At 41.5% G+C, this 26,596-nt stretch overlaps 1 protein-coding gene across 4 annotated transcripts in view; it reads left to right on the top strand.

Annotated features, from left to right (window-relative positions):
* The first annotated feature begins 222 nt into the window (after positions 1-222).
* Positions 223-26,596, top strand: part of ESR1 (estrogen receptor 1) — a 469,479-nt gene continuing 443,105 nt past the window's right edge. For all 4 annotated transcript variants that reach the window (XM_030928659.1, XM_030928653.1, XM_030928655.1 and 1 more), the window contains exon 1: positions 223-295. The gene's annotated coding sequence lies outside the window, so the exon portion shown is untranslated. The remainder of the gene's footprint in view (positions 296-26,596) is intronic.

Genomic DNA, 26,596 nt, shown 5'->3' with positions numbered 1-26,596 from the left:
GTGCACATTTGACATCCTTTAGAAAAATTACTGACGGTTTTGAGACGATTGTTTTGTGCTTTCTTTCAGTCAGCGTAATTTTCCCGAAAGCAGAGATGACTCTTCCAGACATGCTACCAATGCCTGAACAAACTGTGTAAGCTTAGTCCAAAAAAAATATTTGTTTAATAGATTTTATTTTGGTAGATTCTAAGGTTCTAAACAGTCAGAAAAATAATCGCAGAGCCTCAAATATCTCCAAAATCTGATACCAATCCTTTTGATTGTGAATTATATTCTGTAGCTACCAAAGAAGGTAAGTTTTAATTTTTTCTACTCTATTAACTTTCCCTTGGACAACTGAATATTAAGATGACTATGTAAGGAGGTTATCAGACCAAGGCCTCACACATCAGGATAAAAGCACATGCCATAGAAAGAACAATTTGTGTCTCAAAAGGTGATACCAAGGCAAGGCTATGGGATATATATGGGCACAATGTTGATATCTTCAAAGACTTGATACATGGTCTGTAGGTTTTCAGAGATTTTAATTTATAATGACAATCTTTCAAATTAGGAGAATTTTTGGACTGTAAAGTTAGCCAAACAAGTCTTCAATGATAATAAACGTCTATATCTTACACAGGGGGAATACATTTTTTGTTTGTTTTAATTTTTTCTCTGTCTATTCATATAGGGGCATCACATGTCTTTATCATTAAAAACTCTGATTTAGATAGACAGTTGTAGAGAAATTTAATGTGTGGGAATTTAAAGTTGTTTTAAAAAGATGTAGCAGAATATAAATTTAAGACCCACAGCACCAATGAAAAAGGGAAATTAATTAAACTAGACAACTTTTATGGGTACTACCCATTAAAATTAATATTTTAGTCATTGTAAATTATATTACATTGTAACAGTTTTCAATTTGTTGTTAAGTTAAATATTTTGGGTGACAATTGTATTTCACAGTTGTTCACATTTTGCATAATTTTCTAAGGAAAATGAGTCCCTTGGGGAGAAAATTGTTCTTAAATTTTATTGTTGGATAACGTTGCTGTACTAACATGGTTTACTGAAGTGGATCTACCATGTGTGTTTACGTTTTTGTTCTTTACGAAATGCGTTGGGTAAAATTTTCCATAATACTGGTGAACTTCTCATGCGAATTTTCCAGTCCCTCAGTTTAAATATTATGCATTTTTTCCTGCAAATCTATCTTGAATCTGAAAAGGCCCCAGAAGGAATTAGCATGAGTCCAGAGTAGATGGACTGCAAATATTACTCATATTTCAACATGTATCCAGCTTTCAAAAATAGCTTACTGAAATCAAGGTTGAACCACGTGAAATTTTGGGGTTTTTTTGGATGTAAAAAATAGTTAAATATTGACATTTTCATATCATCCAATCTAACATCTTCCTCTAGTGAGGTTCTGGCAAAAAAAAAAAAAAAAAAAAAAAAAAAAAAGTATGATAACCAGAGTTGTTCACTCTTTTAAACTTTATATTTCAAAATATTTTAAAAATTTAAAGCCATATAAGTGCATCCCAAAAAATATTGGAAAATTTTGTAGGCTAGTTTTGTTTACTGATTTTTCTTCTATAGATTTATTTTCATGCTATGCCTGACTCTCCAATTAGATTTTAGTCACCCAAGAAAGGTACCTTGTACTTCTAAGCAATTCTCCCATCACCTGGACATTAACTGCAGCCCACACTGCAGTGTCTTGACTGCAGTAGGCACTCAGTAAATATTTATCGATGGTCCTGATTATGGGATGATGAAATATGCTAAAGGTAACTTAAACTTTTGTCAATAAAACTGAGTTTCAGGTTAGTTTGACCTTTTCCGTATCTCTAAATATTTTCTTTCACGTCATTTTTGTGAAATAGCTCACAAAAATACTTACTGATTCTGAAATCCTTTTCCCCTCTGGTATTCGTGAGCTATTCTCACTCACACACAGTTGTTGTTTGCTGTTTTGGTTAAAATCATTCTCATTAATATTCCTCATTCAGTAAAAATAGTTGATTCCCAGTTATAAATATATACTTCATATTGGCATCCAACTGTTATGTGGAATGGAAAACAAAATAATGATATTGACTCCATAAAATAAACAGCAGTCTTTAGAATAGAGTTTGGTGCATAACTGTTCTAAATGTATCAAAGTTATCTCATTTAATCCTCCCACACACCTGTGGGAAGAGAGTATTTGTCTTGCTTTACAGATAAGGAAGCTGAGGCTTAGAAGATTCATATGTCTAACTAAGATCACAGAGCTGGTAAAGCACCCAAGTTTGAGTCTAAATCCAAGTTTTAAATATCATATTACATGTAGGCATAGATAAGCAAGAACAGGTTTTCCTGAAGATGGCCAGGCTAAGGCTTAGAAGAAGGAAGCTCAAGGAGACTAAACCAAGATATGCTACGGCAAGTTTTTTTGTTTGCTTGTTTGTTTTTGAGACCGAGTTTTGATCTTGTTGTCCAGGCTGGAGTGCAGTAGCATGATGTTGGCTCACCACAACCTCCGCCTCCTGGGTTCAAGTGATTCTCCTGCCTCAGCCTCCCGAGTAGCTGGGATTACAGGCATGCACCACCATGCCCAGCTAATTTTGTATATTTAGTAGAAACGGTATTTCACTATGTTGGCCAGGCTGGTGTCGAACCCCTGACTCAGTTGATCCGCCCACCTCAGCCTCCCAAAGTGCTGGGATTACAGGCATGAGCCACTGTGCCCGGCCTGCTAAGGCAAGTATTAACCATTAGAGGAGATGACTAGTCCCAGTGGCAGGTCTTTCCTACTGGGAGTCAGCCAAGAGCTCCCCACTTTTCTGGTTCCGTTGTTTCTCCTGCAAGGTTCCATTCATAAAGTGGTTTCCCATTTGATTGTCCAATGATGCAAATCTCCAGTCCTTTATAGCATTGAGTTTCTCATGGCCTTTTACCGTTGAGTTTCTCAAGGCTAATGAATGCTAATGAATTGGCGCTCCGATTTATCTATAGGAGTCCATGAGTCAGCCTCTGCAAGAAGGTTCCACTCCCTCACTGTGGGTACCGTCTGGGAATTAGACCCTTAATAGGAGTAATCACCAGGCAGTGTCTTCTGTAATAACACTCCAGTCTCACCGAGAGCTTTCTATTCAAAACAACAATCTAAAGGTCTGCAGTGTAACTTTAAACTAAACTGAAAAAAGAATAGAAAATGAATGTATGGGATGTACACATTCATTCAACTGCTTATCCCTAAAATTCATAGCAGATTATGACTGATCATTAAAGCCAAATTAAGGAGGCAAAAGGTATAAAAACAAAAGGAACTATCAGGCATAATAGTCTTTAAAGTAAAACATTACTACTGACAGTTGCTTGTGTGAAAGATATCTTTATTTAATATGGTAAAAAGACCACAGGAATTGCTAGCACTTACCGTATGTCCATTTTATGTCCATCTTAAAATAGATATGTTGGTATAGTCATCAGATTAGCACTTTAGAATTCAATAGTTTCAGAGAAATCAGAATGGATATTCTTTACATGTGCTCATCTGGCAGGATAATTGAACAAATCCTTTCTATAGGAAAATGTAAAATTCCTAATAACTCCACAGGACTGTACGACTTGGGCTGGCAACTTCGGTGAATACAGCAGAGTTTGGGCAATGGGAAAGGGTACAATTGTGTTCCTAAACTTTTAATTTTGCGAGGCAGAGACTTTATTTCTTCTTCATGATTTTGCAGTAAGTTCAGTACAGTGGTTAGTTTCAGGACAGTTCAGTGGCTAAGCTTTTGAGAGGGACAGTTCTATGTTCTAACTCAACTTCTGCCACTTGTTAGAAAGTGACTCTTGTCAAACTATTGGCCCTTTCAAACCTCAGTTTCCCCATCTGCAAAACTTTATTCATGGGGTTGTTGTGAGGGTTAAATGAAAAATATGTAAAACTCATCAAAATTTTAAGCACAAAATACCAAGTCTCAGCACAATACGTATAGTAGGAGTCCAGCCATTAAAATTCGAAACAGGCAGAAGCAAAAATATTTTGTTTAGAAGTACTTGCATTTTCTAGATCTTTGGTTGGGTGGACAACATATTGGTGTTCTTTTTCTTATTTTTTTTTAAAGCATACGCATATGTTATGTAGACTCTTCAGTATATATATTTAACTCACAATAAATATTTATAAATACAAAGAAAGATATCACATATATGTGCACACACAGTGGTTAGCGCCAATACACTGCCTCATTTCTAAATGACTCTAGCATTTGTAGGACAGTGGTTTTAAACCTTTGGCACTCATTAGATACTCTGGGGAGCTTGAAAATATATGCTGATGCTTGGGCTCCACTTCCATACATTCTGATTTAATTGATTAGGAGTTCGGTTCAGGCATCAGTATTTTTAAATAAAAGCTTCCCAGCTGATTCTAATGTGAACTTAAAATTGACAAATACTGGGATGACTTTAAAAGAGCGAGTGCAGTAGTCACTAAACAAAATAGGAGGAGATGTGTCCCAAAAATGGTAAAATTGTTTTAAAAATTATAATACAATTTAAAAAATGTAATACAGTTATTTAGAAAATTCTTGCAACTTTGTGTTTTGAAAGCACCATGTGGATATCATGGGGAAAACCAGAACTTTGTTGGATTTGCAGCTTGGTATCACTTCCATTTTGCAGTATTTTATTCAGGAGATGCAGGTGGGAAGTGGACAATTGCCTATAAGGCCATGCTTTGCACCGGGGTGTCCAGATGAGAGGCAAGTGGAGGGTAAAGTTTAGCTACATTCTATTCCCCAAGGTACATCTCCTGGTGAGGGGTGGCTTCTAATCAGAGGAAGAAGTCTTATGTCCTATTTCCTAATGCACGCACAGGTTCCACAAGCCCTCACTTTGTTCCCAAGAGCATAGCTTTTATTTTGGTGCTTAAGACTGCTGAATGTCACAAAATAATTATTCCCAGCACAAACAAATATTCACAATAGTTATGTGCACAGCCTATTTGAGCAGTGATATGTTTTGGCTCTATGGCCTGTTTGGGCACTGATATGGTTTGGCTCTGTGTCCCTACCCAAATCTTATCGCAGATTGTAATCCCCACATGTCCAGGGAGGGACCTGATGGGAAGAGTTTGGATCATGGGCGTGGTTTCCCCCATGCTGTTCTCATGATAGTGAGTGAGTTCTCACGAGAGCTGATGGTTTAAAAGTCTTTGGCAGTTCCCCTTTCTCTCCCTCTCTCTCCTGCTGCTGTGTAAGACGTGCCTTCTTTCCCCTTTGCCTTCTGCCATGATTAAGTTTCCCGAGGCCTTCCCAGCCATGTGGAACTATGGGTCAATTAAACCTCTTTTCTTTATAAATTACCAAGTATCAGGCACCAAAACCAATTAGAAGGTATGCTGGCCAGTGGCACACAGCAGGGTCCTGGTGTCTCCCCCACCATTCAGCCACCACTCGGCCAGGTGTGAATGTATTAACTATTGCTAGAGTGAGGTGAAGGAGGCAGTCCTGCAGAGGGGCCACTGCCACTGGGATGACACAGGAGGGCGCTCGAGAGACTCAACTTAGTGACTCTATCAACTGGTGAAAATATTTAGATATTTTCACAATCAATATGGCCTTGCTGGTATAAACCGGGTGATTATAAACTCTCTTGCCACCTATCACAGAAGTCGAAGTTTCATCATTTCTTTTCCTGTATTTGGTTTATGTGCAACAATATAGGTTTATTTTCCAGTTTCGGAAAATAATCATGGTTAATACTGACCGAGAACTGATCATTTCCTTTCCTCTTTATACCAACCCTTGGGGTAGGTACCATTATTAAATGGGGAGGAAACAGAGGTTAAATAACATGCCTCCAATCAGTAGTGGGGAAATGAAAGAATCAGGATACAAAGCCAGGTCTGTCTGGGTCTTGGGCCCAGCTCAATATCTGTGCTCTACTGCCTGGGACTCCTGCTACCAATTCTTTCTACCTCATCATCCCTCTACCCTGCACCAGCAAATCCACACGGTGTGAGATGAAGAGAAGAGAGGCCCACAGGCGAGAAAGTGGCAGCAGCAACAGAAGATGTACCATGAGGAAGTTCTGGGAGGTTCTGCCCCTCTTTCTGAGAATGGGGGAGAGACAGAGCTGAGTTACAACTGCACTGCTTCTTAGCTTCTTAGTTTCTCTTCAGGATTAGTGGCAAAGAAGAGTTTTAGAAGTCTTTAGCATGTAAATGGGTGCTGACGAGTTGATGGGTGCAGCACACCAACATGGCATAAGTATACATATGTAACAAACCTGCACGTTATGCACATGTACCCTAGAACTTAAAGTATAATTAAAAAAAAAAAAAAAAAGAAGTCTTTAGCATGTATTAAACGAAGAATTTTGTTTATAAGAAAAATTGTGGATCGTTCCCATGCTCGTCTGGAAAACTCTTGTTAAACTTTTGTGCAGCTAGTAAATTAAGTCACTGTTTATTCTATGTAGGGGAAAGCATGCTTAAACTCTAACTCAGGAGACCTGATTCTAGGAATAGTTAAGCCCGAGTTCACTGTAAGCTGCTTAAGTTATCTGTGTCATTATTTTAGTCTATTACATGGAGGGCTTGAGCTGGTTTCTTGGTAAGGTGAGATTTGGCTAAATGCTCTTGGATACATTGCTCGCCTCTTTGAGCCTCAGCTTTCTTTTTGGTGATTATTTAATTGCATGTGAAAACAAAAATAGGGTATTTCATATAATGCCTGGAATGGCACTGAGATTGTCTCCACTACAGTAAGGAGATGGTTTAGAAATTAGCTAATTTATTAATTAATGGCCTATAGATCTTCATGTAGGTTGGTACTTCAAAGTCCCATTCATATTGATCATGTTCATATTTATCTATTCATCACTTTTATTTCACAATCTCTTTTTCTGCTGAGATCAACTGAGATTTCTAGAAAGTAGTCCTATTGTCAGCACTTTGCCCAGTACATTTAATAAGAACTTGACTAGCATTGACTCAAACAGTTCTCTCAGAAGGGCTGGCACCTTTTGTTTCAATTTTTTTAAACATTAACTGCCCATAATAATTGAAGCATGAATGAACTTTCTTTGGATTATGAAACAAATCAATCACAGACATAGGAGTTAGGTGTGTTCTCTTGCCTCGTTCAATTCCATGCATTTTTTTGTTTGAGCTTTCACTGTGTCCCCAGAACTGTGGTTGGTGCCTAACAGTGGCCCCACAAAGTACAGCTTTATATTCAAGGAGATGACAATCTTGTTGGAGGAAAAACCTTACACATAGAACAATTAGGGAACAATGCAAGGGAAACACACATTGCAAGTTTTGGTTGTACCTATTTTATGGCTATGCTATAAAACAAAGCACCTGTTGTTCCTGAGAGTGAAGGGATGAGATAATAATTACACAAAGGCAAAATGAGTTAATTCAAAAGGGAACATTGAGCATGTCATTTTTCTATTGAAGTGCTATTATTTGGTATCGGCTTCCTTTGGTGGTGGTGGTTTTTGATTCCCTCTGCCCCGGACCTTGTTGTTTAAAGATATTCTTTCTATGAGGGATCTTGGATGCATTTTAGCAGCATTTCCACTGCCCTTTGTTATATAGACTTTGATGCCATTCCAGGTACATCACATTCTTGCTAGGTGAGTAAAGGTAAGCATACTTAGAAGTCAAAAAGAAAAGACTGAAGTGGTGACTTAGACTTGAGAAATTATAGATTCCATGGAGAAAAATGTATTTAAATCACAAGACATGCTGAAAACTCACATTACAACCTGTTGGAAGTGAACTCTGCTTTTATAGGTTACTAGGAGAATGTCAGCCTTCTGTAAAAGCAAATAAACAAGGATACCATTACCATAGTTTCAAGTAATATAAATTAAGAACTGAACATTGATACTGACATGATTTCTAGTTTATTATCTGTGACAGAACCCAGTAGCTTATTGAAAAACTATCACGAAAGAAATAACTAAGAAATAACTATTTAAAATATATCAGGACATAATGAGGATGAAGCTTTAGATAACACAAAAAGGCAATTTCTCTTTAGGCTGAAAAATAGCAGGCACAGATATATCTTTGACAGAGTGACCTGCCAGAATCCCTACTTTCCAGCCCATCTGATAAAGGTCAATGATTGGACACCCAAACACGTTGATACACACAGCACCTGCCTGATGAAAACAGTTAGCAGTGTCTTTCTCAACCCGGAGTGCACTGTTTTCTTAAAGTTTTAAAAACAATAATCTAAATTTCCCTATTCCATGAGTAAAGTTTTGCTTTTTTCTTTTTCACACTAAACAGCGATCCATGTTTTAGCTGAAAGTCAATTGAGAAAAATGCATTGTGTCTGTGTTTTTCTTGCTTTCTTTTAAACACCTCTGAAAGAACTTTTTCCGCTTCCTGAATTGAGAACGAGGTAGGAATGAAAGACTGAAATGGTAACTCTCATCATCACTTTATTATTATGACAAGTTTGGGTTTATGAAGTATTTTCCCAGTTACTGCCTCCAAATGTTAAATAACATGCCAACTTTAACTGCAGTCCTTTAACTGTAGTCCTTAAAATGTTTTTTGTAGTATTACTATCAGTATCCTGAACAGAAATAGCAGTGATAAAAATCAAATCAAGTTTTGCGAACACCAAAATTCCATTTGCCTGTGTGTGGAGCGTGGTTTAGGATTAGTAGAATTAATATTCTTTGCAAACGGCTGCACCTAGCATGTTCGCCTTCAAGCCTTGGGACTGCTCTAATTTTCCTGGCTCGAGAGACTTCCATTAAACAAGAAAATGAGGTGGGAAAGGTCAGAGAATTCACAGGGTAACGGGGAATTGGACCCGAACCTGAGCTTCATGCAGTCCGCAGATTTTTTAAGTGGTTTGTTTTTTAGAAGTGTTTGTCACGACCTCTAAATCATTGTTAATTTCATCGTTAAATTGGCCTTAGAGAGATTTTGTTTTAAAGAGACAATGCAGTTAGAGGATCGTGATCTCTGAGCTCAGAAGGCCAGAACTCCAGAGCTGGAAGCCACCAGACCCCAGTAAGAGAAGCTCTTGTCAATCTGGAGCCGCACATTTTGACCGTGTGCGCACAGCCTCCCGTCTGGGCAAGCCCTTTTCTCTCCACCACTCCACTCCACAGCTTCTTTTTCTTTATCTTTTTCTTTTTTTTTTTTTCGCTGAATTCATCATCCCTGCCTTTCCCATGCCAAGACTTAAAAGGTTTCAAATACTTCAAAAATAAATGATTTCTAAATAACCTCAAGATGACTTACATATAATGTTTTATTACATTTTCCCAAAGCAGAATGGTGTATTAAGAAATGATTTTATTTTCATCTATATTTTCTCTTAGGAATATAGAGACATTATCTCAAATTATTACTTCAAAGAGACAGAGACAAGAATTTTGCACGATTCTAGTTCTCAAATCATTTTAGGTATTTTATTTCATTTTGCCTAAATCTCTTAGACAGTTATTTCCTCATATCACTTAAAAATTACATTTTACTTGGGCAGGGCCTAAAGAATGACATTGAAAAACTAAGAAATTATTGGGAAAAAATTCCATTAGCACAACTATCATGATCAGAAGAAATTGGCTAATTTCAGTGCCTTTTCTTTGGGCTCTTCATAGAAAATTGTTGAAATGTGTCTTCCATAAGTAACTGGCATTCTGAAATTGATTTAAAGCTGTAGAGGGGAATTGAAAAAATTAAATCTTAGGTTTGGAGATATTTTAAAGAACTCAACAAGTTTCATGCCCAGAGGAATCCAGACACTGACCCTCTTTTTCAGCTATTAGAGGTGAGGGAAAAAAAGTTGTGTGGTTGGTGTGGAGAGAGAGACACACTCACACTTTCTTTAGCCATCATCCTACTAAAGCCCTTACAGTACATTTTCTTGTTAATAATCCCAACTATTTCTATAGGGAAAAGTGCATGTTCCTGTTCTCTGGTAGAAGGGCCACCCAAGGAAATTAGGTTCCTGGTGAATAAGAATGACGGAAGTACCCACAGCTCCTGGGCCACTGGTCTCCTCCATCCAGCCTCCGCTGACCTTGCTGGGTCCACTGCAGTTTTCTTCTTGACTTAACTCTATGAGTTCTCTGTTCCTTCAAAGTACTGGAGCTTCTGGCCTTAGCACATCTGTTTTTGCAGCCAGAGCACCTTCACTGAGAAGCAGACCTCTACTTGGCTGGGTTCTTACTCACCCTATTGGTACCTCTTCCCCATCCCCCTCCCCTTCCTTTCCCCCTCCCCCTCTCCATCCCCCCCCTCCCCGGAACATATAGCTGGCAGCAAGTGTTGCAGAATGAATGAAGGCAAGCATGAATGCACATGTTGGAGGATGAAGATTCTGTTTTTACTCTCAGTGCACCAAAACCCAGCAGAATTAAATAGTGGAAGGGTTCTTAAGTGCTCAAGTGAGTAGATGGAGGTCATAAGGCAAGCTGAGTGGGAAGGGCTAGAAGGAGAAGAAAGGAGAAAGGGAAGGCAGGAGAGGAGAGAGGTGGGGAAAATGGAAGGGTAGTTGGAATGTCATAGAAAATTAGAAGAGGAGAGTTAGTAGAAAACAGAGCTAGAGTTAAAAACAGAGTGAGAGAGACAGAAATTCATAGATTTTCTGTCTGGCCCAGATCTCATTAGATAACTAGAGCCTTCCTTCTTCCTTTGGGTTGAATGGTCTTTACTCATTCTTTATGTAGACCATCTTTTACTTCCACATGCAGTTTGTATTTTCCCATAGACACCAATACTTTACACATCAGAACACTTGTCATTTTATTAAAAATTGTTTTTTATTAGTTTCTTTTCCCACTAGACAGTCAACATCATGGATGCAGGACTGTAGGGTCTATCTTTTTCATCACAGTAGCCCTCTCACCTAGCACAGTGAAAGTTGCCAATAATACATTGCTAAATATTTGTTGAAAGCCTAAAGCTCTGGGCAAATAATTTCGATTTTCCAGATTTCAGGATCCCTATTTGTGAGGGAGCTGGTCTATTTGATACCTAAGACTCCCCTCCAGCACTGGTCTTCTATAATTTTGTATCTACATGGCTTCCTGTCTGATGCCAGGAACTTAAGATTTAACTCAAGAAGACAGGAATGTTGCCTATAAAGACCCTGAAGATCTTGTAATCCAAACTGTGACTGCCTGGAGACTGTTTATACAGGATCTTCAACTGGGCCAGGAGAGTGCAATGGATGGTAGTCCCAGTCCTCATTTGCAGGGAGAGGAAGGCAGCAACATCATTTCTATGGAAAGAAGGAGTTGCCCATAAATCTACTGTGGACATCAAAATATGCTGATGAGCCACAGCAAGTTCATTTCAAAGGGATTTCAGATATAAGCCTGCTCCTTCAGAGTGAGGAGGAAGAATCATTCAGGAAAGAGAGAAATTATGTGCATTTCATATATTGCTGTATGTACATCTTAATCAGTCAGCAAATATTAAGTGCATTCTTGGGCAAAATGCCAAAGGGATGAAGAGAAAAATCAGACTTCAAGGATCATATAATCTGATTGTGGAAGAAAGGCATATTCATCATGAAAATGTAGCAAAGATGTTAAGTGAGTGTCTTAGTCTGTTCTGTGCTGCTATTAAAATTACCTGAAACTGGGTAATTTACAGAACAATTTATTTCTCATGGTTCTGGTGACTGGGAAGTCCAAGATCAAGACACCAGTAATTTGGTTGTTGGATGAAAGTTCAGTTTCTGCTTCATGTATGGTGCCTCCAGAGGAGAGGAACACTGTGTCCTCATACGGCAGAAGGTAGAAGGGCAAAAGAGGAAAAACTCTCTTTTTTTTTTTTTTTGAGACAGAGTCTTGCTCTGTCTCCCAGGCTGGAGTGCAGTGGCACAATCTCGGCTCACTGCAAGCTCCAGTCTCCTGGGTTCATGCCACTCTCTTGCCTCAGTCTCCCAAGTAGCTGGGACTACAGGCACCTGCCACCATGCCCAGCTAATTTTTTGTATGTTTTAGTACAGACGGGTTTTCACCATGTTAGCCAGGATGGTCTTGGTCTCCTGACCTGGTGATCCACCCGCCTCGGCCTCCCAAAGTGCTGGGATTACAGGCGTGAGTCACCACGCCCGGCTGGAAAAACTCTATTTATCAATTCCCTTTATAAGGGCACCTAATTTCATTCATGAGGGAAGGGCCCTCATGCCTAATCACCTCTTGAAGCCCTGCCTCTTAATACTATCTCACTGGTAACTCCTGAGTTTTGGAGGGTACACATTCAAACCATAGCTGTGGTATAAGCCAGACACTTGGGTTTCCTATGGGTCCTCCCCATTTGGTTTTCCTGGTTAAAGATTTAAAAGAATAGAAATACTACTTTCTGCTGCATCATTAGAGAAAGGGTATTTGAACTTGGCCTTTGAACATGGCAGTATTTGGCCACTTAGAGATTGGGGGTGCCATTCCAGGTGGACAGAAGAGCAAGGAGAATGGAGAGCACTTGACATTTATGAGAATAGTGAGGGTTCATGTCAGGTTACATGAAGCTGACTCATGACAAATTAATTTGGAAAGGCAGGTTGTGACCAGGCTAAAGGCATCTGGACTTTGCTCTAGAGGAAATGTGAAACCATTGCAGATTTCTGAGCAGGCTGCTGGCCAGAGCTGGGCTTCAGGGCAATTCACAACAGTGGTAGGGAAGCTCTTTGGGAGCTGGGAATCCAGGGGAGAACACAGCGAGTGAGAAAGCAGCTGCATTGAGGCTCAGGCTGGGGTTGCTGGTTTCTGGAAAGGGGATAGTTTTGGGGGAGTGGGGAGAGGGGTTAAATGTGAGCTTCTGAGGAAGTACAAGAGGGGTGAATTCCACCATGGAGAAGGTATTCAATAACAAGTCTATTGAGAAGTTGAGGAAGGTGGAGAAGTAACGGACAATCATGTACTCAAGAAACTTGCTCAAGAAACCTGAGGAGGCAAAAGCCTGATTCCAAAGTGTGAGGGCAACAGCACGCCCCAGGGAGGTGGGGTATCAAGTCCAAACCAAAGGGCAAGGACAGGGACTCAGGTGCTGGAGTGTTTCAATGTGGGTCTTGGGGTCGGCACTTGCTTGCTGGGTGACCTTGGACAAGTTACTATGTGGCCTTAGTTTCTGTAAAATGGAGCTCATGATGATAACCACTTCGTAGGGCTGTTGGAAGGATGGAAGGAGTTCAGAAACAGAAAGCTCCCAGCACAGAGCCTGGCCTGTAATAAGCAGTCTATGCGTTTGCTATCACGAGGGTACTTTTTAAGAAATTTAGTGCAGATGAGTATAAATGAGATGTGGAGTGAGTAGCAGAATCAACGCAAGGTTGTTCTTGTAATGGATGAGAGATTGTAAAACATATTTGCATTGGGGAGAAGGACAGATGGGAGAGGGAAGAAATGGAAGACACAGAAGATTTGTTGGAGGCAAATTTAGATCCAGGACAAAAGTGGGGAAAACTCAGTATTGGAGGGAGGAAAAATGGCCTCATTTTGCACTTGGAATAGCATCTACTTTCTTTGCCTTGTCCTCTAAAGCCCTCCAGGGCCAGCCTGTGGCCTGTTTCTTCTGCCTTAACTCCTCCATTCTCTCCCACTGCCGTTTGCACATCTTGCATTTTCTCAGAGCTGTTAAGATGGTCGTGTGGCCTGGCCTTCCTCTAACTAGCCCATCTTCCTGCAGAGCCCTTCCCTCAGCTTCTTACTTGGCTGAATCTGTTGTCTTACCCAGCTCTCACTTTAAATTCCGAAGTCCTTCCCTAACCGTCTGGTCCAAAGTAGCCATTCAACATTCATTACAATACCTGTTTTTCCATCATTACATTGCATTGATCGTCACAGGTGTGTACTGCCTGTCTCTCTTCACCAACGTATAAGCTTCATTACAGCAGAGACCTCTTGCCTGGTCATCACAGTATCCTTGGCTCCTGGCACATGGTAGGGGCCCGATTAAATGTTTGTTGAATAAATAAATGAATACATCTTTCTGTAATATGTGAGAAAAGTGGGAGGCAAGTCTAGGTGAAAAAGGCACTTAAAAAAATTTTTTTTTGAGACAGTCTTGCTCTGTCACCCAGACTGGAGTGCAGTGGCACGATCTCGGCTCCCTGCAGTCTCCACCTCCTGGATTCAAGTGATTCTCATGTCTCAGTCTCCTGAGTAGCTGGGATTAGAGGCGTGCACCATCACACCCAGCTAAGTTTTTTTTTTTTTTTTTTTTTTTTTTTTTTAGATGGAGTTTCACTCTTGTCGCCCAGGCTGGAGTGCAGTGGTGTGATCTCTGCTCACCTACAATATCTGCTGCCCAGATTCAAGCAATTCTCCTGCCTCAGCCTCCCGAGTAGCTGGGATTACAGGCATGCACCACCATACCTGGCTAATTTGGTATTTTTAGTAGAGATGGGGTCTCACCATGTTGGCCAGGCTGGTCTTGAACTCCTGGCCTCAAGTGATCTGCCTGCCTCAGCCTCCAAAAGTGCTGGGATTATAGGCATGAGCCACTGAATCTGGCCAGAAGACAGACTTTGAAGTGGAGAGGAGTTAGAGGAAATTGAGTCATACTTAATTTTATCTGAAAACCATGAAGTAAAATAATATGTAGAAAGTCAGGAGGTGAACTTCTGGGTGTATATATTCAATGGAAATAAAATCAGTGTCAAAGAGATCTCTGCACCCCCATGTTCATTGTAGCATTATGCACAATAGTCAAGATATGGAATCGACCTGAGTGTCCATCAACAGATGAATGGATAAAGCAAATGTGGTATGTATACACTGTGGAATACTATTTAGCCTTAAACAAGAAGAAAATTCTATCATTTGTGACAACGTAAATGAACCTGGAGGACATCGTGTTAAGTGAAATGAGCCAGGCACAGAAAGACAAATTGTGCATGATCTCACTTATATATGGAATCCAAAAAAGTTGAACTCATAGACACAGAGAGGAGAATGGTGGGTTTCTGGGGAAGAAATGGAATGGGGCAGAAAGAGGAGATATTGGTCAAAGGGCACAAGGTTTTAGTTAGATAGGAGGAGTAAGTTCTGGAGACCTATTGTGCAGCGTGGTGACTGTAGTTAATAATGACATAATGTATACCTAAAAACTGCTGAGAGAGTAGAACTTAAAAGTTCTTTTTAAAATTTTTATTTTAGGCCGGGTGTGGTGGCTCATGCCTATAATCCCAGCACTTTGGGGGCCGAGGTGGGCAGATCACCTGAGATCAGGAGTTCAAGATCAGTCTGGCCAACATAGTGAAACCTTGTCTCTACTAAAAATACAAAAATTAGCCAGGCATGGTCGTGGGTGCCTGTAATCCCAGCTACATGGGAGGCTGAGACAGGAGAATTGCTTGAACCCAGGAGGTGGAGGTTGCAGTGAGCCTAGATTGTGGCACTGCACTCCAGCCTGGGTGACAGAGTGAGACTCTCAAAAACAAAAATTATTTTAATTTTTATAAATAAAGACAGGTTCTCCCTATGTTGCCCAGGCTGGTCTCAGACTCCTGGGCTCAAGCGATCCTCCCACCTTGGCCTCCCAAAGCACTGGGATTGCAGGCGTGAGCCACGGCACGTGGACAACTTCAAAGTTCTTACCACAAAAAAATAATAAGTATGTGAGGTGGTAGATATGTTAATTAGCTTGATTTACTCATTGCACATTGTATGTGTGTATCAAATGCCACATTGTACCCAAAAATAGATGCAGTTTTTATTTGTCAATTAAAAAAAAGAGAGAGGACTATAGGCATGCACCACCACACCAGGCTAATTTTTTTGTATTTGTATTTATTTATTTATTTTTTTGAGACAGAGTCTTGCTCTGTTGCCCAGGCTGGAGTCCACTGGCGTGATCTCGGCTCACTGCAAGCTCCACCTCCCAGGTTCATGCCATTCTCCTGCCTCAGCCTCCTGAGTAGCTGGGACTACAGGCGCCTACCACCACGCCCGGCTAATTTTTTTTGTATTTTTAGTAGAGATGGGGTTTCACCATGTTAGCCAGGATGGTCTCGATCTCCTGACCTCGTGATCCGCCTGCCTTAGCCTCCCAAAGTGCTGGGATTACAGGCATGAGCCACCGTGCCCAGCTTCATGATCAAATTTTGTAAATGGTTGATTGATAGATGAAAAAATTCTCTAACTGAAAGACATAAGGATCAGTATATGATCAGCAAATGTACATAAATGAATATAATATTGATTCACTTCTAAAAGGAATATGTTGATGTCTCCCACTATAATTAAATTTAAATCAAGTTCTTGGACTTCTAAATAGTTTTTGCTTTATATATTTGGCTGCTTTCATGTTTGGACCCTTCACTTTATTAATTATTGTATCTCCTTTATAAGAGTGTACCATTCGTATTATATAATATCTCTATCTTGTTTGATCAGTTTTTCCACAACTAATCAAAATGCCTTGGTATTAATGTGACTCTTTTTCAAAGCAGCATGGACAATTTTGCTCTCATCATGTAGTCCTGGGTCTTTGGGTTTTATCTTTCTAAGAGTGTAGACCTCAATCTTGAGTTTATCAATATAATCAATAAAAAATTCCAAATGAAGCCAGGCATGGTGGCTCATGCCTGTAATTCCAGCACTTTGGGAGGCCGAGGTGGGAGAACCACTTGAGGCCAGAAGTTTGAGACCAGCTTGGGCAACATAGTGAGACCCTAACTCAACAACAAATTTAAAAACTACTGGATGTGGTAGTGTGCAAATGTATTGCCAGCTACTTGGGAGGCTGAGGTGGGAGGATCACTTGAGCCCAGGAAATTGAGGTTGCAGTGAGCCATGATTATGGCATTGTACTCCAGGTTGGGTGATAGAGAGAGAGCTTGTCGTTAAATAAAAGGACATTCCATATCACTTTTTGCCATTTTGTGTGTGTTTACACATCTATCCACATTGTGCTTAATTTGGACTTTACAACCAAGTGATTTTTCTCCATTATAAAAGAAATTGTATCACTTTCTTTTTTTTTTTTTTTAAATTTTACTTTAAGTTCTGGGATACATGTGCAGAATATGCAGGTTTGTTACATAGGTATACATGTGCCATGGTGGTTTGCTGCACCCAACAACCTGTTATCTAGGTTTTGAGTCTTGCATGCATTAGGTATTTGTCCTAATGCTCTCCCTCCCCTTATCCCCCACCCCACAACAGGCCCCAGTGTGTGATGTTCCCCTCCCTGTGTCCATGTGTTCTCATTGTTCAACTTCCATTTATGAGTGAGAACATGTGGTGGTTGGTTTTCTGTTCCTGTGTTAGTTTGTTGAGAATGATGGTTTCCAGCTTCATTCATGTCCCTGCAAATGATATGAACTAATTTCTTTTTATGGTTGCATAATATTCCGTGGTGTATATGTGCCACATTTTCTTTATCGAGTCTATCATTGATGGGTATTTGGGTTGGTTCCAAGTCTTTGCCATTGTAAATAGTGCTGCAGTAAACATACGTGTGCATGTGTCTTTATAGTAGAATAATTTATAATCCTTTGAGTATATACCCAGTATTGGGATTGCTGGGTCAAATGGTGTTTCTGGTTCTAGATCTTTGAGGAATTGTCACAGAGTCTTCCACAATGGCTGAACTAATTTACACTGCCACCAACAGTATAAAAGTGTTTCTATTTCTCCACATCCTCTCCAGCATCTGTTGTTTCCTGACTTTTTAGTGATCGCCATTCTAACTGGCGTGAGATGGTATTTCATTGTGGTTTCGATTTGCAAGGAAATTGCATCATTTTCCACTGAGCCTACATTGCAGTTCCATTCTGCCTAAGACCACCAAACTCAACTGCCCCATTATTATACCTTCTGGATGTCAGTGCAAGTTCATGGACAAGAGAATATTTGTAAAACCGCATTGGATTTCTGTTGAGAAATGCTTTGTTTTCAAAAGGTGAAAAAATGTAGACATGTATTTTCAGACCTTTTACTTTTTAATCATAGCACTGGAATTCTTTGATGGTTTATGAAAACAGATGTTTTTCTCACTCCTAGGTTACTTTTAAATGTATAATATGGAGTTGAAGTTATTAATAGAAATAACTGAGGAGAGAGAACAACACTTGTACTATTGAGTATCTGCATATTAGAAGCAAGTGCTGTTATATTGCCAGACTATATAAAATAACAAGTGTTTATAGTGCACTGAATGAATGTATGGTTTAGAAAACACTACTAATTACATGCGTATTCATTGATCTATTCCCTAAGTACTCACTGAGGGTCTGCTGTGTACCTGAGTCTAGCCAGAGGCTTGTGGTGGAGAGCTGAGCAGGAATCAGGTCCAAACTTATGTTCCTACTATTTCTTTGGGTGTGAGTGGTTGGATGGTTAGCTCAGTGGTCTCGGATGCTGGAATTTATTCTAATAAGTTTCTGAGCTGCTTCACAAACCAAGAGGGTTAGGGGAACTATAGCCGAGTCATCTCCTTTTCCTCCTCTTCCTCCTTCTTCCCCTCCTCCCCACCGTCTGTTACTACTATTATAGGAAATTTGAACTGAAATGAAAAAAAAAAAAAAATCAGTGTTACAAAAGTGGTCGCTTTTTGGAATAACTGTGCGCTTACTTAGTGTGTTCTAGTGATTAGAAAAAAAAAAGCCATCATTTTAGGCTAGATTTTTCAGAATGATCACAATACTACCACTGTTTGCACTTACCTTAGAAAATAAAGTGCTTCCCCTAAGTTTGATCATTTACTTGTTAGCATAATTTGGTCATTAAACATTAAACATTGTTAATGTAAGTCAAGCCAGGCTATGGTGAAATAAAATTAGCAAAATTTGAGTTGATGCCGGAAACTGGTGAAGCCGCGATAGATTTAAGGACCAGTTTGCCAGGTTACCGTCTGCAGGTTCTGCTATGGACCAGGTGGGGGCAGCAGAGAGCTGGCTGTGGTCTCCAGAAGGGAAGGCCAGCACCTGCCTGTAGATTCCAAAGCACAGGTGGAGGTGGTAATGAGCTACGAGGTAGAGTCAAGGTTTGGACTGCATCTGAGAAGGAAGGAAAGCAAAGGAGTTAGAAACACCATAAAGATCACACTGCAGAGGAAGCCAGAATGGAAGTAGGACACAGAACTGGTGTAAGTCAAAGAGCAAAGGTGCAGGGGACACAGGGAGGCCAGATTGGGAGGGCAGACAGGAAGTGCCCGAAGGGGGCCAGCCTGCTTCACTAATGCTCCTTCCAGTACCTTCCCAACTCGGTGAACCAGGTCCATACTTGGTCCTGTTTGGTCTTCCAAGGGCGGTGGCTATGAAGGGACAGGGATGTGAGAGACACCAGCTATCTCTCTCTCCTGAGCTGAGATATTAATAATGAAAGTTCCTATTTTATGAAAAATACTGAAATCAATGGAAAACACTCAACAATTTGGTAGCAATCAGGGTGTGGTAGTGAAGATTGCCTGGGCTTTTCCTTCTGGTTCCTACAAAGGACTAAGGTCCTCAGCAGCCTCTGTCCATCTTTTGGGAGATTTTTCACAATCACCAAGGAAATATAGTTCAATGCTCCTGTTTATTTAATGGCCTGGCTACACTTGAAACATGCTCTCCCTGTGTGGTCTTGTCAAAATTATTTTCAAATGGTGCTAATTAGCAGACCCAACACATGGGCAGCCCTTCCTCGCCAGACTTGGCACCCTTGCTCGCAGCATTTAGCACCCCTTGTGGGAAGGCATCCTGGAGATCACTTATCTGCACCCTCTCTTCACCTACACCTTCCCACTCATGGAAGCTGCCTCACCAGAGAAACTGCTGTCTGATAAAGAACATCAACAAGTCCTAGCAGATGGCTGCTTATCTCAAGACACATATATTCACCAAAATCCTAGCAGAAGAAAAAGCTGTGTTTGGATGGTCCCTTAGAGTTAATTATAACATGTTCAAACTGTGTAAGGCAATTTGGAGATGGAGACAGAGTATGGAGAAAGAAATCAAAGGGAGAATACCCAAAAGAGTTTTTGGAAAAGAAGAAAAATTTGTTCTTTATACATATATATCTATAAAGATGGGGGTCTCACTATGTTGCCCAGGCTGATCTCGAACCCCGGAACTGAAGGAATCTTCCTGCTTCAGACTGTCCAGTAGCTGCAACTACAGGTACCAAGCCGAGCAAGAAGAAAAATTTGAGTTAGGCTTTAGAACGTCAAACTAAGTCTCGGATTTTCTTGAGAAAGTGGATAGAAAATTTGTGGTTAGAGATGACACCAGCAACAACTGGTTTCTACTCTTAGCTATGCCTGGGGCAGCTTGACCGCCACTTTGTTGATCACATTAATTTACCTCTTCCTGCCTTTATTTCCCTTTCTGTAAAATGGAAATTAACGTGCTTGATGACAATATCTCCAAATGATTTTTAAGGCAAGAAGAGAGAATGTTACTGATAGGCCCATGGTTCTCTGGGTGAGAGGATCACTGTGAATTAATACGCACACAGAGCCTTTTATTAATGAAGCTCAGGGTGTCTGGTTTTTCTTGGAGGAGTAAACATCCACCCAATAGTATTCACTCAGTTTGCATTGTTCTGTCACATTGTTTGTAAATCTTTCGAGTGATTACACAGCATTTGTTCCCTATTGTTCATAATACTCTTTAAAAAACTGACTATAGGACTCCGGTCCCCACTGGTTTGTTCTTTTCCACTTAGCAAAGGTTGATTGATTTTATTTTTCCTTTGGCCTGTGCTTCTTGGTGGCTTGAAATGAACATGTTTTTTTTTTTTTTTTTTTTCTTCCTGTTTACCCCTTTGCCCACATTGTCAATAATAGAGTCGCCCTGGGAAGCAGAGTTTGCAAAGGGAGGAGGGTTTGGTATAAATTTGGAAGATTGTATTGTTTCAGATTTATTTTCTCAAATGCTAAAACTGCTTCTCAGGGATTATTCTTCTTTACTCATGAAGACTCACACATCCTCTCAGGTGGTACTGTTAAACATGTTAAATCTGTAAAAAAATTGGCCGGGCGCGGTGGCTCAAGCCTGTAATCCCAGCACTTTGGGAGGCCGAGACGGGCGGATCACGAGGTCAGGAGATCGAGACCATCCTGGCTAACACGGTGAAACCCCGTCTCTACTAAAAAATACAAAAAACTAGCCGGGCGAGGTGGCGGGCGCCTGTAGTCCCAGCTACTCGTGAGGCTGAGGCAGGATAATGGCGTGAACCCGGGAGGCAGAGCTTGCAGTGAGCTGAGATCCGGCCATAGCACTCCCGCCTGGGCGGCAGAGCGAGACTCCGTCTCAAAAAAAAAAAAAAAAAAAAAAAAATTAACAAAAAAATGTTAAACAAATGTAATGAAAGAAGCAGGAAGCAAGTGTATACACATGGTAGCCTGAGCAATTGGCTGTCATGGTTTGGTTTGATTATAGGTGTGTGAGGCATATGCATGGTGTTGCATGGAACAGATGGATAGAAGTGGTAAAAAAAGATGAATCCAACCTAGTGCTTTTCAATTCTCCTTGCACATGAGAATCACCTGGAGAATTAAAAAAATATATTGATGCTGGCTGGGCATGATGGTTCATGCCTATAATCCCAGCACTTTGGGAAGCTGAGGTGGGTGGATCACTTGAGAACAGGAGTATGAGACCAGCCTGGCCAACAGGGTGAAACCCTGTCTGTACTAAAAATACAAAACTTAGCCAGGTGTGGTGGCACACAACTGTAATCCCAGCTACTTGGGAGGTTGAGGCAGGATAATCTCTTGAACCTGGGAGACAGAGGTTGCACTGAACTGAGATCACACCACTGCACTCCAGCCTGGGCAACAAAGCGAGACTCCGTATTAAAAAAAAAAAAACAAAAAAAAAACGTTGATGCCTGAGTCTCTCCCCAGAAATCGGAACATCTGTGGGTATGGGTTCGGCATGGACATTTGTAAAAAATCCTTAGCTGCAAAGCCAGAGTTAGGAACCACTGATAACCAACAGAAAAATGCTTCTGGAAGTATCTCCAGGGAAGGAGTCCTAGCCTAGGATCAGACACCTGTCTGGGTTCAATACACACCACTGGGTTTTTTTGCTTTTTGAGATGGAATCTCAGTCACCAAGGCTGGAGTGCAGTGGTGTGATCTCGTCTCACTGCAATCTCCACCTCCCGGGTTCAAGTGATTTCCCCTGCCTCAGCCTCCAAAGCAGCTGGGACCACAGGCGCATGTACCACACCGGGCTAATTTTTGCATTTTTAGTAGAGACAGGGTTTCACCCTGTTGGCTAGGATGGTCTTGATCTCCTTACCTTGTGATCCACCCGCCTCGGCCTCTTAAAGTGCTGGGATTACAGGCGTGAGCCACCGCACCCAGCCACCACTGGGTTTTATAAACTCTCAGTAGGCCTCCTCTTCTGGCCTGGTCCCATGCTATCTGACCCTTCTTGACATTCAAAAAAAAGTATTTTTGTTTAGCTGAACTCCAGGAACGTGTAGGATACTAAGAAAATGTTGAGAAGTGGCACTAAACAGATGTATGAGTTGCCTTTATTAAAATTGCAGTGGTCTTTTTCTTACCAAAGGTCCTGACCCAGTTGTGGAAAAATTGTTTCTTGAATGTGGGTGACACATCTGTTTCATATCTCCAAGGCTATGCCTCAGAGCCAACTCCTCTGGGTGATTTAAAGGATGCCACGTGTCCCACATGTGGCCTGCTTCCTTCTCTTAACATGGCCTAAAAGTCCCTTATTGAACTCCTGTTAGCTTTGCTTATTTTTGAGATGAACCCTTGCTCTGTCACCCAGGCTGGTGTGGGGTGGCGCAATCTTGGCTCACCGCAACCTCCATCTCCCAGGTTCGAGCAAATCTCCTGCCTCAGCCTCCCAAGTAGCTGGGACTACAGGTACCTTCCACCACACCCAGCTAATTTTTGTATTTTTAGTAGAGACAGGGTTTCACCATGTTGGCCAGGCTGGTCTCGAACTCCTGACCTCAGGTGATTTGCCTGCCTCAGCCTCCCAAGAACCCCCGTTAGCTTTGAAAGTAAAAGCCAACCCCCTTTGGCTGGCCCACGAGGCCCCACACACCTTAGCATTCCTGTTATCTCTTCCACCTCCTCTCCTAACTCTGCCCTTTGCTGGTGCCAATTTGGCTGCACTAGTGTCCTTTTTGTGACTGCAGCTGTGCCTGGGACACTCCAGTATTTGCACTTGCTACTGTTCCGAGTTATGTCCAGAATGCTCTTCCAGCAGTTAGCTACTTGTCTCCTCTGAGTCTTCAGGTAGCTGCTCAATATCAGCTTCTCAGTCACCCTGTCTGATCACCTGGCGTATAAGTCCAGTCCTTACCCTTGTACTCCCATCTCTAATCCCTGCTTAATCATCACCTTAGCACTGTCACCATTTGACTTTCTTTCTATATATATTTATTGGTTAGTTCGGTTGCTTCAATAAATACCATAAACTGGGTGGCTTAAAGTCAGACATTTATTTCCCGCAGTTCTGGAGGGTGGAAATCTAAGATCAGGGTGCCAGCATGGTCTGGTTCTGGTGAGGGCCTCTTCCAGGTGCAGACAGCCATGTTGCTTTTTTTTTCTTTTCTCTTTTTTTTTTTGAGATGGAGTTTCGCTCTGTCACCCAGGCTGGAGTGCAGTGGCACCATCTCAACTCACTGCAACCTCCACTTTCTGGATTCAAGCGATTCTCCTGCCTCAGCCTCCTGAGTAGCTGGGACTACAGGTGCACACCACCATGCCCAGCAAATTTTTATATTTTTAGTACAGACAGGGTTTTGCCATGTTGGCCAGGCTGGTCTTGAACTCCTGACCTCAAGTGATCCACCTGCCTCGACCTCCCAAAGTGCTGGGAGGTCGTGAGCCACCACACCCGGCCAGATGGCCACCTTCTCACTGTGTCCTCATGTAGCAGAAAGAGATCAAAGAGCTCTTTTGTTTCTTTTATAAGAGCACTAATCCCATCACAAGGCCCTGACCTCACGACCTAATCGCCTTCCAAAGGCCCCACTTCCTATTGCCATCCTATTGGGGGTTTGGATTTCAGCATAGATTTTGGGGGGACACAAATCTTTCAGTCCATAACAGTCATAGTTGGCCTCTCCCTTGTTCCACTAGAATGTAAGCTTCAAGAGGTCAGGGATCTTTGTCTATTTTGTTTACAGCTATGTTCCTAACACCTAGAACAGTGCATGGCACATTATAGGTGCTCAGGAGATAATTACTGGATGAAAAAAAATGAACGGGTCTCCTCCTTAACCCCTGAAATCCTGTTCGAGTCGCCGGGTTTGCCTTGCTCCACTGGGATCAAGCCCTGGCTTGGTGTCCTTGTCTCCCAGGGGTAGACTTCCCCTCTCTGGGAGGACGCGAGGCTCTCCTGACCTGCTGGTTGGCCTCCTTACCTGTTCTGCTCACTCAGCCCTGCCAGCTGCCTGGGACGGCTGCCGGGCACGTCCTTGTTCCTGCTCAGTCAGCCAGGTGGAGCCTTGGTTTGGACCCTTCACTCATTCTTCTGTGAACCCACCTCTCACTTTCCCCTTCAAGAAGCACTCCCTGGCCCCCAGCTCGGCTTCTGAAATTTGGATGCATTGGTCTAGCCCAGTCTCGTTTGCACATCCCTTTGCATGATTCTTAATTATATTTCGAGCTGGCTCTGCGCAGTAGACTATAGAAATAATGATTGTTTCTGGGGTTGCGCTGGAGTGTGAGAAGGTGGGGAAAATGCCTCCGGACGATTAGACCAGGACACTCTGAGACGACTGATGAAACCTACGGCAAGAGCTTTCCACGCTCCTGATGGCGGGAGGGGAGGGCGGTGCTCAGGGGTGGGGGAGGCGCAGGGGGAGCTGTTGAGGGTCCCGTGCTAGTCAATTCTCTAGCTTCTCAGGCGCCTTGATCTTGTCATTTAGAAGCCTCTGGAAGCACAGGGACTGTGGAAACTGGAAGCTGTTCTTGGACTATTTCGCAACACTTTTCTCCAGGAAAAAGAAAAAAGAGGCTCATTCTCTTCGTCCCCAATGTTACATAATCGAACATTTCCCGTGCTGGTTGAAATGAATATCCTCTCTTTGCCTGAATAAATAATGCACAGATTCTTCGGGACAGGCTGCTTCCTCCAGGCCGCCGCTTCCAAGGGATCCGGCCGCTTTGTGGGTTTAGTGGTGGCCCACAGCTGGACGCGGGGCCAGGACTTCCTTCTTGGTGGGGGCGTGCTTTCTGCCAAAATGTCTTTTAAACGTCTCAACAAGTAGCAAACAAGGCCCCACCTGCAACAGTTGCAGTGATTCCGGAAGACCTGCTCACCACGAGGTGCTGGGGTCATTTGCAGCTGGCAATCTCCGGTGGCTGCAGTTTAAATAAATCTCCTAAGTGCAGAATCACCACACAAGGCGCGGAGAAACTGAAAAGTTAAAACATCTGGAGTTACAAACACTCACAGGCGTATCAGCTGTCTGCGTCCCCATAGGAAAACTGTTTATCGGATGCTTCAGTATTCAACTCTTTATTTCCTAGCACAGGTTTTTAATTTTCACATGGAGTGTTTGATTACTTTCCCATGCCGAAGTCACTCTTTTCATAGCCTGTTGTTTAATTTGTTTGCACCTTTGTCTTTATTTCCTTTGCTTTCCTATATGAGAAAAATAAATGGCACCCTTGAATTGCATGGTAGAGGCTGACGCTATTCCAGGTGCTCAGGTTGGCCTTCCCATCTTTTGGTTTCCTTCTGTAGGAAGATTTATTGGTATAAAGGGAAGGACAGAATTGGATCTACCTGGAGGGAGGTTCATGTGTTTCTTATTCTGAGCTGCCGGGAGCTGGTTCACAGCACAACTTGATAATTGCTGAGTAGACCTAAAGTTTTGAAAATCAAGATCTCTTTGGACTTTTACAAGTAAAATTTCAAAAATGAGAAATGACTGTCCCAATTTATTTTAGAAGAAAGGTGCAGCTTGTAATCTGTCATGAATTTGGTAAAAGGGGGCTAATTTGAAAAGGAAAACTAATAGGCAATATTTACAAATTGTGAAAAATACCAGAATAGTATACATGGAAGAGTATTAGACATTCCATTTGCAGTGGTAAACCCATTTGCTTGGTTCTGAATCTTGTTTGGACTTCCTTAAGAATCTGATGAAGTTTCCAGAACCTTCCTTCAGAAAAATGCACATGTGTTTATGTACCTAAATGTTTGGATATGATTTCAGGGGATTCCAAATCCCCAGGGGTTCCCCCATGTGGATGTTTGTGATGCAGAATGGGGTAAGAAAAACAGGAGAGGCTACAAAAATTTTATGAAATAGAAACATGAACATCCAGCCAAAGTTTAGTTGTGAGGAAAATGACGTTAAATGCATTCATTTTCTAAATGATGACACAAAATTAGACTCATATTACTATCCAGTTGAAGCATGTTTTATGCTTATGGTGACCTAGCGATCTAAATGCCTGCTCTTTGTTCTTATCCTCTTATCTTCTTTATGCCAATACTGTGCAGCTTAAATATGTCCTGTCTCCAATGTCATTATCTAGTTTTATTCTTTGTTTTCTATGTTTTATCTTTTACTTCTTGTTCCTATTTCAAAGAGTTTGAAGGTATTAGGACTTGGCGACATGTACTTTCCAGTAAAGATTTTGGTATTGTAGAGGGAGCTTTACACACCCAGGTGGGTGTAC

This window comes from Rhinopithecus roxellana, chromosome 4 (assembly GCF_007565055.1).
Source record: "Rhinopithecus roxellana isolate Shanxi Qingling chromosome 4, ASM756505v1, whole genome shotgun sequence".
In the NCBI taxonomy this organism is placed as follows: domain Eukaryota; kingdom Metazoa; phylum Chordata; class Mammalia; order Primates; family Cercopithecidae; genus Rhinopithecus; species Rhinopithecus roxellana.
The sequence above is the reverse complement of the archived record's forward strand: the minus strand, read 5'-3'. Positions and strand labels throughout refer to the sequence as shown.